This window comes from Cynocephalus volans, chromosome 5 (assembly GCF_027409185.1).
Source record: "Cynocephalus volans isolate mCynVol1 chromosome 5, mCynVol1.pri, whole genome shotgun sequence".
Lineage (NCBI taxonomy): Eukaryota > Metazoa > Chordata > Mammalia > Dermoptera > Cynocephalidae > Cynocephalus > Cynocephalus volans.
This window is the reverse complement of record NC_084464.1, coordinates 135,575,124-135,589,109: the sequence shown is the minus strand read 5'-3', so window position 1 is coordinate 135,589,109 and position 13,986 is coordinate 135,575,124.

Here is a 13,986-nt window from a genome sequence, read left to right as displayed (position 1 = left end):
TATTATCAAGACTTTGCATGCTTTTAACACCCACCCAGCCCCATCTCTCTATTTTTTTTTGGTTGAGTTCTGAGTGACAAGTACATTGATACAACTGAATCATCCTTCTGCAGGCATGTCTTTGTTATCAGATTGGTTTTCAAGTAGATTTATACATTTTAAAAGTGCATCCGTTGAACAAAAATAGTCTTTGTAAGATGTGACATTTATCCTAGCAATGGGATAGAATTTTGTACTTTTGACATGTGAACCGAACTAGATAATAAGCTGACATATTGTAAAGTAGTTCTTTTCTTACTGGTTATCAGATTAAGCCACAAAAATGAAGCTGAAAGAGTGTTATCATCAAAGTTTATTGGATTAAGGCCAAGTTTTCACCCTCCTGTGATGCCAGGATTTTCCAACAGCCAAGCCAAGTTAGGTCTTGCCTTACTACAGAGAGAATTCAGAAAAACTGACAACCAGAGGTGAAGTTAAGAAGCAAGCAGAAGTTGACGTTTTCTTGCATGTCAACTGTAAGCCTAAAAAGCATTTAAAAGACACCCATATAAAATACTAGCAAAACTGGAAAGATGCATTCTATCAGTGTAATTTTAGAAAAGATGTCACATTGCTATATAAAAATAATTATATTGATTTATATTCTCTAATCATGATGCTTTATAAATATATATTAATAACATAATAAAGATCCAAAGTGTTATTGCTGGGGAAAATGCTAACAACCAAAATTTAAAGAGCCTTTTTTGAGGGATAAAGAGTTTTGCGGACATTTAAAAATCTAAGAAACCCATTATACCACATAGTATTAATAGTGTGAACAATTCCAGACATGTTTTATTAACTTTTAAGGAAGTGGAGTGACTTCCCAAGATTAAATAGCAGAGAATTTAGGAAGATAGAATGAAATTATTTGACTTGGAATTTAACCAAGGTTTGGGGATATTAGCACACCTTCGCCTTGATGTAGTGATCAATCCTTAATAAAAACAGATGTGTAAAGGGCCCAGATTTTACTCATTTGTCCAGAAAGGGATTCCCTTTCACTTTGTGGAGAAGTAGTATCATTGTATAAAAACATGTATAAACTCTGCAAGCCTTTTGGAAAGTTCTCTCCCTTACTTTGACACCAGCTGCATGCACCTCCGTTTCTACCCATTTCTCTCAACTTCTCATTTTCCTCTCCCTTCCCCACCACGTACATCATTACCATAAACTACACAAAAACAAATGATCAAGAATTTAGTCTACATCCTTGTCTTTTCCCACCTAAATTGCTATAATCTCAAAGCCACTGGAGGCCTACCTACTGGGCATGTTTTAACAATCCTTAAACACATACCTCTAGGGGGTCATAACGACTTTCTGATATGTCCCCTTTCTTTTCTGGTTAATCTATCAACTTCTGTTGCATTTTGTTTATTTATTTATTTTTAAAATTTTACATACACATTATGTTTATTAAAATAGGATGGAATGATACATAGTGCTCAACAGCCCATTTTTTACTCGAGGTAACTTAGATGGCTTTCTGTGCCCGAACATCTACAAGGGTACTCCAACAAGGTGATGTAAAGATTCGTATTATCTTTCTCTCTTTTTTTTTCTTGTTTTAACTTCTCAATATACATCATAGTAGATTTTTGTGTCCCTTTACCTGTTCCTCTCCCCCCACCACCTCTCCCCTACCAACTACATCATATCCGTTCACTTGTCTTAACAAGTTCAAGGAATTGTTGGAATTGTTGTGTCTTCTTCCCTACCCCCCACCCCACCATTTATTGGCTTGTATATGTATTTATTTATTTATTTTTAGCCCCCACAAATAATTGAGAACATGTGGTATTTCTCTTTCTGTGCCTGACTTGTTTCACTTAATTTTCTCTAAGTCCATCCATGTTGTTGTGAATGGTAGTATTTCATTCTTATAGCAGAGTGGTATTCCATTGTGTAGATGTACCACATTTTTCTTATTTACTCATCTGATGATGGACATTTGGGCTGATTCCATTTCTTGGCTATTGTAAATAGTGCTGCAATAAACATGGGAGTACACATATACCTTGGGCCTGATGATTTCCATTCCTCTGGGTATATTCCCAGCAGTGGAATAGCTGGGTCATATAGGAGATCTATCTATAATTGTTTGAGGAATCTCCGTACCATTTTCCATAGAGGCTGCACCATTTTGTAGATTCATGAACAGTGAATTAGGGTTCCTTTTTCTCCACAAGTTTACTAGCATTTATCATTCTCAGTCTTTTGGATATTAGTCATCCTAACTGGAGAGAGATGGTATCTCAAAGTGGTTTTGATTTGTATTTCCCGAATGCTGTATGATGTTGAGCATTTTTTCATGTGTCTGTTGACTATTCATATATCTTCCTTCAAGAAATGCCTATTCAGCTCCTTTGCCCATTTTTTAATTGGGTTATTTGTTTTTTTGCTGTAAAGTTGTTTGACATTCTTGTATATTCTGGATATTAATCCTTTGTCAGTTGTATATGTTGCACATATTTTCTCCCACTCTGTTGGTTGTCTTTTCACTCTGTTGAGTGTTTCTTTTGCTGTGCAGAAGCTTTTTAGTTTGGTATGATCCCATTAGTTTATTTTTCCTTTGGTTGCCTGTGCTTTTGGGGTCATATTCATGAGGTCTTTACCTACTCCTACGTCCTGGAGGGTTTCCCCTATGTTTTCTTTAAAGAGTTTTATTGTTTCAGGATGTATATTTAATTATTTAATCCATTGTGAGTTGAGTTTAGTATATGGTGAGAGGTACGGGTCTACTTTCATTCTCCTACACATGAATATCCAGTTTTCCCAGCACCATTTGCTGAAGAGGCAGTCTCTGCTCCAGAGTGTAGACTTGGTGCCTTTATCAAAGATCAGATGGCTATAGATGTATGGGCTGATTTCTGGGTTCTCTATTCTATTCCATTGATCTGTGTGTCTGCTTTTATGCCAGTACCATGCTGTTTTGGTTATTATAGCTTTGTAGCATAGTTTAAAGTCAGGTAGTGTTATGCCTCTAGCTTTATATTTTTTGCTCAGCATTGCTTTGGCTATGCGTGGTCTTTTGTTATTCCATATAAATGTCTAGATAGTTTTTTCTATTTCTGAGAAAAATGTCATTGGAATTTTGATGGCGATTGCATTGAATTTGTATATCACTTTGGGTTGTATGGACGTTTTCACAATGTTGATTCTTCCAATCCAAGAGCATGGAATATCTTTCCATCTTCTTGTGTCCTCTTTAATTTCTCTCAACAGTGGTTTGTAGTTCTTATTATAGAGATTTTTCACATCCTTGGTTAACTCTATTCCTAAGTATTTTATTTTTTTTGGTGGCTACTGTAAATGGGCAAGCTTTCTTGATTTCTCTTTCTGCATGTTCACTATTGGAGAATAGAAATGCTACTGATTTTTGTGTGTTAATTTTGTATCCTGCAACTTTGCTGAACTCATTTATCAACTCCAAGAGTTTTTTTGTAGAGGCTTTAGGCTATTCGATATATAGGATCATGTCATCTGCAAACAGGGACAGTTTGACTTCATCTTTTCCAATCTGGATGCCCTTTATTTCCTTCTCTTCTCTGATTGCTCTGGCTAGTACTTCCAACACTATGTTGAGTAGGTGTGATGAGAGTGGGCATCCTTGTGTGGTTCCTGTACTTAAGAGAAAAGCTTTCAGCTTTTCCACATTCGGGAAGTTTTTGGCAGTGGGTTTATCATATATGGCTTTATTTATGTTGAGATGCTTTCCATCTATACCTAACTTGTAGAGAGTCTTTATCATGAACGAGTGTTGAATTTTATCAAATGCTTTTTCAACATCTATAGAGATGATCATATGATCTGTGTGTTTGATTTTATTGATATCGTGTGTCATATTTATTGATTTGCATTTGTTGAACCAACCTTGCATCCCTGGGGTGAATCCCACTTGATCGTGGTGTATAGTTTTGTGTATGTGTTGCTGTATTCTGTTAGCTAGCATTTTATTGAGGATTTTTGCATCTTTATTCATCAAGGATGTTAGCCTGTAGTTTTCTTTTTTAGTTGTTTACCTGGTTTTTGGTATCAGGGTGATGTTTGCTTCATAGAATGAGTTTGGGAGAATTGCCTCTGTTTCAATCTTTTGGAATAATTTGTAGAGAATTGTTGTCAATTCCTCTTTGAATGTTTGGTAGAATTCTGCTGTGAATCCATCCAGTCCTGGGCTTTTGTTTGTTGGGAACCTTCTGATAACAGTTTCAATTTCTATTATTGTTATTGTCCCTTCAGATTTTCTCTATCTTTTTGGCTCAGTTTTGGTAGTTTGTGTGTGTTCAGAAATTTATCCATTTCCTCCACATTTTCAAATTTGTTGGCATATAATTTTTCATAGTAGTCTCTAATGATTCCTTGTATTTCTGAGGTATCAGTTGTAACATCACTTATTTCATTTATAATTTTTGTTACTTGTGTTTTCTCTCTTCTTAGTCTGCCTTGTTGCTAAAGGTTTGTCAATATGATCTATCTTTTCAAAAAAACAACTTTTTGTTTCATTGATCTTTCATATAGTTTTTCAGCTTTCTATTTCATTTAGTTCTGCTCTGATCTTAATTATTTCTTTCCATCTACTAATGTTGCATTTGGATTGTTCTTGTTTTTCTAGTTCTTTAAGGTGAAAGTTCGGTTGTTTACTTGCCATCTTTCCATTCTTCTGAAGTAAGCATTTAATGCAATAAATTTCCCCCTTAGTACTGCTTTTGTAGTATCCCACATGTTTTGGTATGTGTGAATAATGATGTGTCATGATTTTCATTAGTTTCAAGAAATTTTTTGATTTCCTGTTTAATTTTTTCTTGGACCCACATGTCATTAAGTCGAATGTTGTTTAATTTCCATGTGTTTGTATAGTTTCCAGAGATTCATATGTTATTGATTTCTAATTTTAATCCACTGAGATCTGAAAAAATACATAGGATAATTCCAATTTTTAAAAATTTGTTGAGACTTGATTTATGACCTAACATGTGGCCTATTCTGGAGAATGATCCATGTGCTGATGAGAAGAATGAATATTCTGAGGTTGTTGGATGGAATGTTCTGTAGATATCTGCCAAGTCCAATTGGTCTAAAGTGTTGTTTAGATCTTGTGTTTCTCTGTTGATTTTTTGCCTAGATGATCTGTCTAATGTCGAGTGTGGGATGTTCAGGTCCCCCACTATTATGGTATTAGTGTCTGTCTCATTCTTTAGGTCAAATCGTGTTTGCTTTATAAATCTGGCTGCTCCGATGTTAGGTGCATGTGTATTTATGGTTGTTATGTCTTCTTGATGGATAGATCCTTTTATCATTATATAGTGGCCTTCTTTTTCTCTTTTTATGGGTTTTTTTGGTTTAATATCTATTTTATCTGATATAAGGATAGCTACTCAAGCTCGTTTTTCATTTCTATTCGCATAGTATATCTTTTTCCATCCTTTCACTCTTAGTCTATGTGTGTCTTTACAGGTGATGTGGGCCTCTTACAGGCAGCATATTTTGGGGTCCATCTTTTTAATCCACTCAGTCAGTCTGTGTCTTTTGAGCAGAGAATTTAATCCTTTTACATTTGGAGTTATTCTTGAAAGATGTTGATTTACTCCTAGCATTTTATCACTTTTTGTTTAGATGTCTTAAGTATCCTTTGTTCCCTTTTTTCTGATTTTCTGTTTGTTTTCTGTGTTTGTTTGTTTCTTGGGGTGGTAAACTATTTTATCTCTTAATTGTTAGCATTTTTGTTTTACTGGTGGGTTTTGTTCTTTCTTGAGTATTCATGACAGTGATGGTTGTTTTTTAGGTACCAAACCCAGCACTCCCTTGAGAATTTCTTATAAGGCTGGTCGTGTGGTAGTGAACTCCCACAGTTTTTGTCTTTCTGAGAAATATACTATTTGTCCTTCATTTTGGAAGAATAGCCTTGCTGGGTAAAGTATGCTTGACTGGCAATTTTTGTGCTTTAGTATTTTGAATATATCATCCCATTCTTTTCTGGCTTTTAGGGTTTCTGATGAAAAGTCTGATTTTAATTTATTGGGGCTCCCTTATAGGTGACCTGACGCTTATCTCTTGCAGCATTCAAGATTCTCTCTTTGTATTTGAGTTTTGCCACTTTGACTGTAACATGTCTTAGAGAGGACCTTTTGGGGTTGAATATGTTTGGGGATCTTTGGTTTCCTGAATCTGAAGATCTGCAACTTTCCCTATACCTGGGAAGTTTTTTGCTGTTATTTCCTTGAATATGTTTTCAATGCCATTTCCTTTTTACTCCCTTTCTGGAATACCTGTGGTTTGGATATTTGAGTGCTTAAGGTTGTCTGTTATCTCTCTTAGATTTTCTTCAATTTTTAAAATTCTTTTTTCTTTTTTTTGGTCGGCCTGTGTTAATTCAAACAGCTGATCTTCAAGGTCAGAGATTCTCTCTTCTGCTTGTTCTAGTCTGCTGGTTAGTATCTTTGTTGCATTTTTAATTTCGTTGACTGAATCTTTCAGCTCCACAAGTTTCCTTAGAATTGTTGCTCTAAATTCTTTATTCATCATTGCAAGGACTTCCTGTTCTATAGGATCTAGAGCTTGAGAGTTATTATTTTCCTTTGGTGGTATCATACTTTCTTGATTTTTCATATTTCTGATATCTTTCCTTTAGTGTTTAGTTATTGTGGCAGCGGGTCTCATGGTCCAATCATTGCGCCCTGATGTCCGGCCCAGATCCTGAAGGGGCTGCCAATTCTGGGCAGTGGGGACTGGCCTGAACTGGGGGTCCCATGGCACCTGCCTGTTCCGGCATGGCTGGCTCAGGGTGTGTGGGTCCAGTGGCTCTCACGCCTCCCTGGATGGCAGGGACTGGCTTGGGCTGGAGGTCCCATGGTGTGCAGCACCTGCTTGTTTCTGCACGGCTGTCTCAGGGCATGTGGGCCTTATGGCTCTCAGGGCTTTCTGGGCAGTGGAAACTGACTTGGGCTGGGGGTCCTGCTTTACCTGCCTGTTCTGGCTTGGCTGACTCAGGGTTTGTGGGCCCAGTAGCTCTTGGGCAATGCTGGGCAGCAGGGACTGGTCTGGGCTGGGGGTCCTTCAGCACCTGCCTGTTCTGGCATGGTTTTCTTGGGGCATGTGTGCCCAGCAGCTCTCCGGCCTCTCTGGGTGGCGGGGGCTGGCCTGGGCTGGAGGTCCTGTGGCATCTGCCTCTTCTGGCATGGCAGACTCAGGGCGTGTGGGCCCAGCAGCTGTTGGGTCTCTCTGGGCAACAGGGACTGGTTTGGGCTGGGGATCCCATGGTGTGCGGCGCCTGCCTATTCTGGTGTGGCTCTTGGGCCTACTGTTGTTGCTTTTTAATAGTTGTAAACTGGTTGATTTTTGGGAGAGAGTGATGCTAGAAACTATCTATTCTGACATCTTGACTGGAATCCTTCTGTTGCATTTTGGATCAAGGCCCCAATCCTCATCCTGAAGGTCCAAATGCTGTTATGCTGACTAAATATCTTTACTGATCTTGTCTTTTCCTATTCCATACTCTCATTTTGCTTAATTTCCTCATTTATACCCTATTATATTCCCAGTGCTGAATTCTCTTTCACTCTCTATTTTATGCTTGAAATGTTTTCCTGACTTAGCTTACATTTTAATTAAAAATATAATCATAGATTATATAGAGTTTCATGAACTCTTAAGAGGACATCTGGTTCAATCTCCACCCAAATAAAGTAATATTCTTAAAAGTTTCTCAACATGGCTTCCTGTCAAGATGGCAGAATAGACGGTCCCCAGCTTCACTCTCTCCCACAAATCAACCAACTTACAACTATTAAAAAGCAACGACAGCCAAGCCGGGGCTGCTAGAGCTCAGGGGAAGAGGAGGCGAGACTTGAAGTGCATGAAGGCAGGAAAAGCCATAATGACAGAAAGAAAGAATCACTCTGATTGTTTTGAGCCCCGGCCACTTCCAGGCTGGAGCTGCTAAGTGTACAGAGCAGGAGCCGGCAAAAGCCACAGCTGTACCCTTCTGATGAAGTTACTTGGAGGAGGCAGGTGAGAAGAGGGCTTTGGTGGCCCCCAGGCCAGCAAGACCACTAATAGGGTTCCTGTGGACCCACATAGGAGAGAGGAGCCACAAGAACTGAAAAAAAGGAGCCACTCAGAGGCCGTGAGTCATTGCAAGGGATTGGAGCATGGCCCGTCTGATGGGAAGTGTTTAGAGCATGGGCAGTGGGGGAGGTGGGCCACCAGGAGAACACTGAGGCACAGCAAGGACAGCTGATCTGCCACCCAATCAGCACAGAACCACTCAGAGGAGACTGGTCTGGAATATAGAACTGCAGGGGGTGCAGTTTGATGAAAAGACTGAAGCCCAGACCAGAGTTTCTACACAATCCAGGTGCATTGGATCTCTTAAGAGCCAGAAGTACCTATAAAGTCAACCATTGAAACCTGAGCTGCATGAAAAGCCTTCCCCAGGGAATCAGCAGCAAAGCAGCAATTTAGCTCAGCTATAGAGTTCAAGTGCTGGTCCCCACAGGAAGTTCCCCCATTTTAGAAGTAAGCAAAGGATAACAAATAAGTTCCAGTGCAGAGTTTAAGTGGTGGCAACAGCAAATAATCCAATGCAGAGCTCAAAGAAAAAACAAAATACTCACAGATCAGAGACGAAGTTTGATTTTAACTAGTAAAGGTCTCATTTCACCAAAGAACACCTATAAAACCTAGAAGGACCAGAAGTCCACTGGGCTACTAATCCAGGGAAGGGGGAAGGCTGGGGACCTCAGCCAAGCCCCCTGATAACTGCAACCAGCCCAACAACAACTACCAAGCTGCCTCAGGAAGTGCAAGGGACTCTCCCAAGCTGGGGTGGTGGGGGGGCCTCAGGCCTCGTCTGTGACCCCCTGACACATGCAACCAGCCCGGAGATGACCACCGAGCCACCACAAGAAGCACCCCAGGATCCTGAGCTGGGGTGAGGGGGTCGAGGGCTTCAGCCACACTCCCCTGACATCTGCACCCAGCCCAGCAATAAAGAAGCCACCACTGGAAGCCCCCTGGTCTCCCCTGAAGGAATGATGGGGGTGCCACAGGCCTCAACCCCCTCCTCCCTACTTCCTCCTTTGCCCTCCCTATTTCCTTCCCCTTTCACCTCTCCGCCTCCTCCCCAACTGCTCCACAACAACATCATAGAATGTTCCAAAATAATAATAATAATAATAAATAAACTTAAAATAAATGTTTCTCAACAAGATCCTTCTCATAATAGGAAATTCACTATCTCTTTAAGACACTCTATTCCATTGCTGGAAAATTTTGTGTATGTTGTCTTCATATTCTGAAGACAACTGAAACTTTTCTACTTATGAAGCCTACCCTTCTAGGGCAACACAAAATAAAGTGATTCTGTAATGTATAGGACAGTTCTTAAAATATTTAATGATAGCGGTCATGTCTTCCTTTGGTCTTCTCTTCTCTAGGCTAATTACCTCCTAGGCATTCATCCTGTTCGATCATCTTGGTCCCTAACTCTCAGTCTTCATGTACTCTGTGTATACTCATCTGATTCCCATGGTTCTCTGTCTTAGTCCAGGCTGCCATAACAAAAATACCATAGACTGGCGGTTTAAACAACAAATATTTATTTCTCACAGTTCTGGACGCTGGGGGAGTCCAATATCAAGGCGCCAGCAGATTTGGTGTCTGGTGAGAGCCCACTTCCTGTTTCATAGACAGCCAACTTCTCCCCATGTCCTCATATGGCAAAAAGAGGGCTGGAGGGCTCTCTGGGATTTTTTCGATAAGGACACTAATCCAACCTCATGACTTAATTACTTTCCAAATGTTCCACCTCCTAATACCATCACATTGGGGGTTAGGATTTCAACATATGAATTTTAGGGGGATACAAACATACAATTCATAACATTTCCTTTCATTAGCTTTCCAGTAAGCATTTATTTCAACATTAACATTTATTTGCTTATTTAACATTATTATTTTTGCATTTTGTCTCATGTCCAAATTTGTACATATTGCTTATAATCAGTTTTGAAGCAGGAACTATGTTGTCCCTTACATTTCATTTGTATGATATGTATTACAAGACAGAGAGAAATGGGCAAAATTTTCAATTCCAAAATAAGTATTAAGATAGATATCAATATAAGAAACATTTCAAACAGCTTTCTGTACATGGAAATCAGCGTCTATAATACAGTTTATTATTTGCTGTAATCTGTAAGGATTTCTTAAAGAGACATGAGGTCACATCAGCATTTGTTGGCTTTGGATGAACTATATGCCTTTAAGTGTAGAAGCTAGAAACTTGCTCATGTTTCTAGACCTAGTGAAGAACGCTATGTATGTACTTTCTGCTTTTATATTAAAAATTCATAGATGCTGTTATTGCTGTGATTCAAGAATCACAAAGACCTGCTGTGATTCAAGAATCACAAAGACCTGGAAAGAAACTTAGAAGTCATGTAGTAAAATCTGTTTAAAGGGGCTGGCCTGTTAGCTCAGTAGGTTAGAACATGGTGTTACAACACCAAGGTCAAGGGTTTGGATTCCCATACCAGCCAGCTGCCAAAACTGAAACAAAACAAAAATAACCCTGTTAAAAAACAAACAAAGAGAGGCGGGCAAAGTGAGTTACCCTGGCACACAGTCACTGTTGAGTAGTAACTTGGAACAGAACTAGAGTTCCTAAATTATTGTCAGATATTCTTTCCCTTGCACCAAGTTGCTCCTTAAAAGGAAGCAAACAAAGGAGTATTTCCACACCTTTCTTCATTACAAAGTTTTCCCCAGTCATTGCTTGTATTGGTAAATGAATTTCTGTTTTTAGGTTCCCTGGGACAGTGCTAAATACTGGTAATTTGCTGTAATATGGAAGATGCCAGAATTTGGTCAGACCATAGGCTCTAAGTTCCTGATTTACCCTTTACTCTAGAGTGTCTGTCCTAAGGTGTATGAAGAACTTTGAAATCTCTCCCTCTGAAAGATTCTTTTCCCTGAGTAGAATGAGCAGTCAGAAAGGCAAAATCCATATGAAGGGAATTCGATATTCATCAAGCCAATACTCCTGGGTCCAGGGCTGAGAAGAAGAAAGATGGGCCAATATAAAGGCAGCCTACGTTTGACTCTTCCTGTTGGTCTTGTTAACCAAATTGTGCTAAAAAAAAAATAGAAAACATAATTTTTAATATCATTTTTCTCTTAAGTTTTTCATTGTTTTCTCTTTTTCATTGACTGTCAATAGGCTATGACTAGTGGAGAAAGCAATACTTACCTACATATTAAAACAAATTTATGTACACAGTATGTGCTGAGTATGAGAAGAAAATTATCATAGCATTTGCCTGGTCTAAACACCTGGAAGGGGATAATTAATTCTTAAACATTTTGCTAAAGGTTTAAAAACATTCTTATCGAGAATTCATTCTGTTTATTGAATTTGATTAGGACTATCCTAATGATGTAACTGGTTGCATTCTGCTTAATTTCCTGCCCTCTTTCTCATTTACTGGTCAAAAAATGACTTGAACAAACAGTCTTTGGGATAATTCTGAATCAATTATCAGTGCATTTGAAATGTAGTAACACTGTAGTAATTTTTAAAAAAATCATAAATGACCCATAGTAATATTACTTGGGAAGAGAATATTTTATCAAGTTTCTTTGTTGAACTGTGGTTTTTTTTTTAAAAAAGGCATAAACCTTTGAATAAAACATTTGTTCCTTAGAACCTTTCTGGCAATAATGTGTGGGTAACACCTGAAAGAGTGGAGACGACAGAATTTCATAACATATATTTTCCAGTTAGAGAATCAAGTCCTTGTTACACTAGCCTTCCTGAGTCATTATAGTATACAATTTCAATGGGATGGAATAAAAAGATCTTTTGTGATTATTTATGGTATACCTAGGATCAGTTTTCAGAAATGTGGCTAGTGAAAAAAAAAATCCCACTTAAAGCAGACTTTCTAAACTTTCATTCTTTTTCATAAATGCAATCACAATCAATAGTGTTTATCATTAACTCTATTTAACTATCATTTGCATTTTCATGAATTATGAGAGTCTACAGGCATGGAGCTCTTTATTGAAACATACAGGTATTCATTACTGCCTCCTGTGAAATGTTTTTTAGGTTGATGATTATTCTGGTTATCTATCGCTATGTTACAAAATAACCCCAAAACTTAGTGGCTTAAAATAAAGATAACATTTATATTTGTTCATAAATCTGCAATGTGGGTAGGATCAATGAGGACAGATTGTCTCTATTCTACTCAGTACCAGCTGGGGTACCAGAAGTCTGGGTGCTGGGATCATCTGAAGTCTCCTTCATGCATGTGTCTGGTCGTGGATACTGGCTGTCATCAGGAACCTCAGCTAAGGCACTGCTGGAACATCTGCAGATGGCCTTTCCGTGTGACTGCTTGGCTTCCTTGCAATATGGTGGTTGAATTCCAAGGGTGAGCATCCCAAGTGGACCAGGTGGAAGTGGATCACGTTTTAAAGCTCAGTTTTAGCAGCTACATAATGTTTCTTCCACTGTAGTCATCGGAACACCTAATTTTAAGGGGAGGAAATATCTCTCAGTGGAGGAGAGTCAGCATCATGTGGTAAGAAGAGCATGTTGGATGGGAAATACTTGTGTGTAAAACTCAGGAAATTCTAATCTACCACAATGGTGATGAGAAATCTATAGGATCAATTGTTGCTCAGTGTTCTACTTGAAACAGACTATTGTCTCTTTTTATCTAAATGCAACATGGCTATAAAACTTCTAGTTATATCAATGTGACTATGTGTATCTCAATCAGAGTCAAAAGTAACTCTTGCCTAGTTAAATCATGCCCTAGAATCACAACTCAGTAAATAAGGAAAATAAAGAAGAAAAAAAAAAAAAAAAGAAAAAGAAAATGATTAATCACATTGAACCCTCTCCTGAGAGAAACAGAAATTAGGAGCCAAAGTCTTCTAAATGAACCCTGGTCAAATTACATAAAAAGTAATCAAAAGCAAGTGGCCTCTTCTCAGTGTGATTTTTAGTTTTTTTTGGAACTGCGAGCAGATTTTACCAGATAGTTTGCAAAATCTGTGGTCCAATATACAGGCAACACTGTTGTGTGACTATCCCGTTTTCCAGTTTTCAAGATAAGCAAGACCTCCACCCCTATACACATATTGTGGTGAGGAGGAAAAAAACTTCTTCTCTTCGACTTTTCCCATTTTCCAACTTGCCTTACTTAAGAAAATCTAATAAGAACCACCTCAAGTAGCTTACGGTTTTGACTTAAATTATTTTACTCTCGTCTTAGAATTTTTCTAGATTTAGTTTTCTAAACAACACATTGCCACCCTGCCCTATATTCTGCCTTTTCAAAGAAAACAGAGCATGACAGGGCAAGGAAGGGAAATTCCTTAAACAGATCACTGTTCTAAGTGACTTCTAATGAGAGTCTATTTTACCTTTTTAAATCCTATCTTTTATGTTTATGCTTTTTTCTCTTTTAAATTTGATTTGCAAATTTTCTTTGCTCTCAATTTTCCCTTGGGATTTAAAAATGCTTTGCCCTTTGATTTGTCATTAATAATTTGTTGGTGCCTTGGGGCATTTTATACTGTAGACACAACGACTTCCCACTGCTGAAGAGGTGTATGTGTCCCTAAGTTATACATACACAGGGATCATTCAAGATGATACCTAGAAACGGACAGTTTATAGATCCTAGAAGAAGTTGTGTGTACACCAAGGTATGTCCAGCAAGGCCAGATTTAGACCAAAATGGACCCAGAAAAATAAGTATTTCACCTTTTCTCTGAAGTATTCCCACCCACCTTTCTTTCTTAAAGAATATTATGTTCAAAATGGATGGTGTTCTTCAACCAGGGTGGGAGCTGTTGTATTAAAGATTTCCAGATGGGTTGGATAAATCCAGGAATATTGAGAACTATGCTGTGATTTCTTAAGCA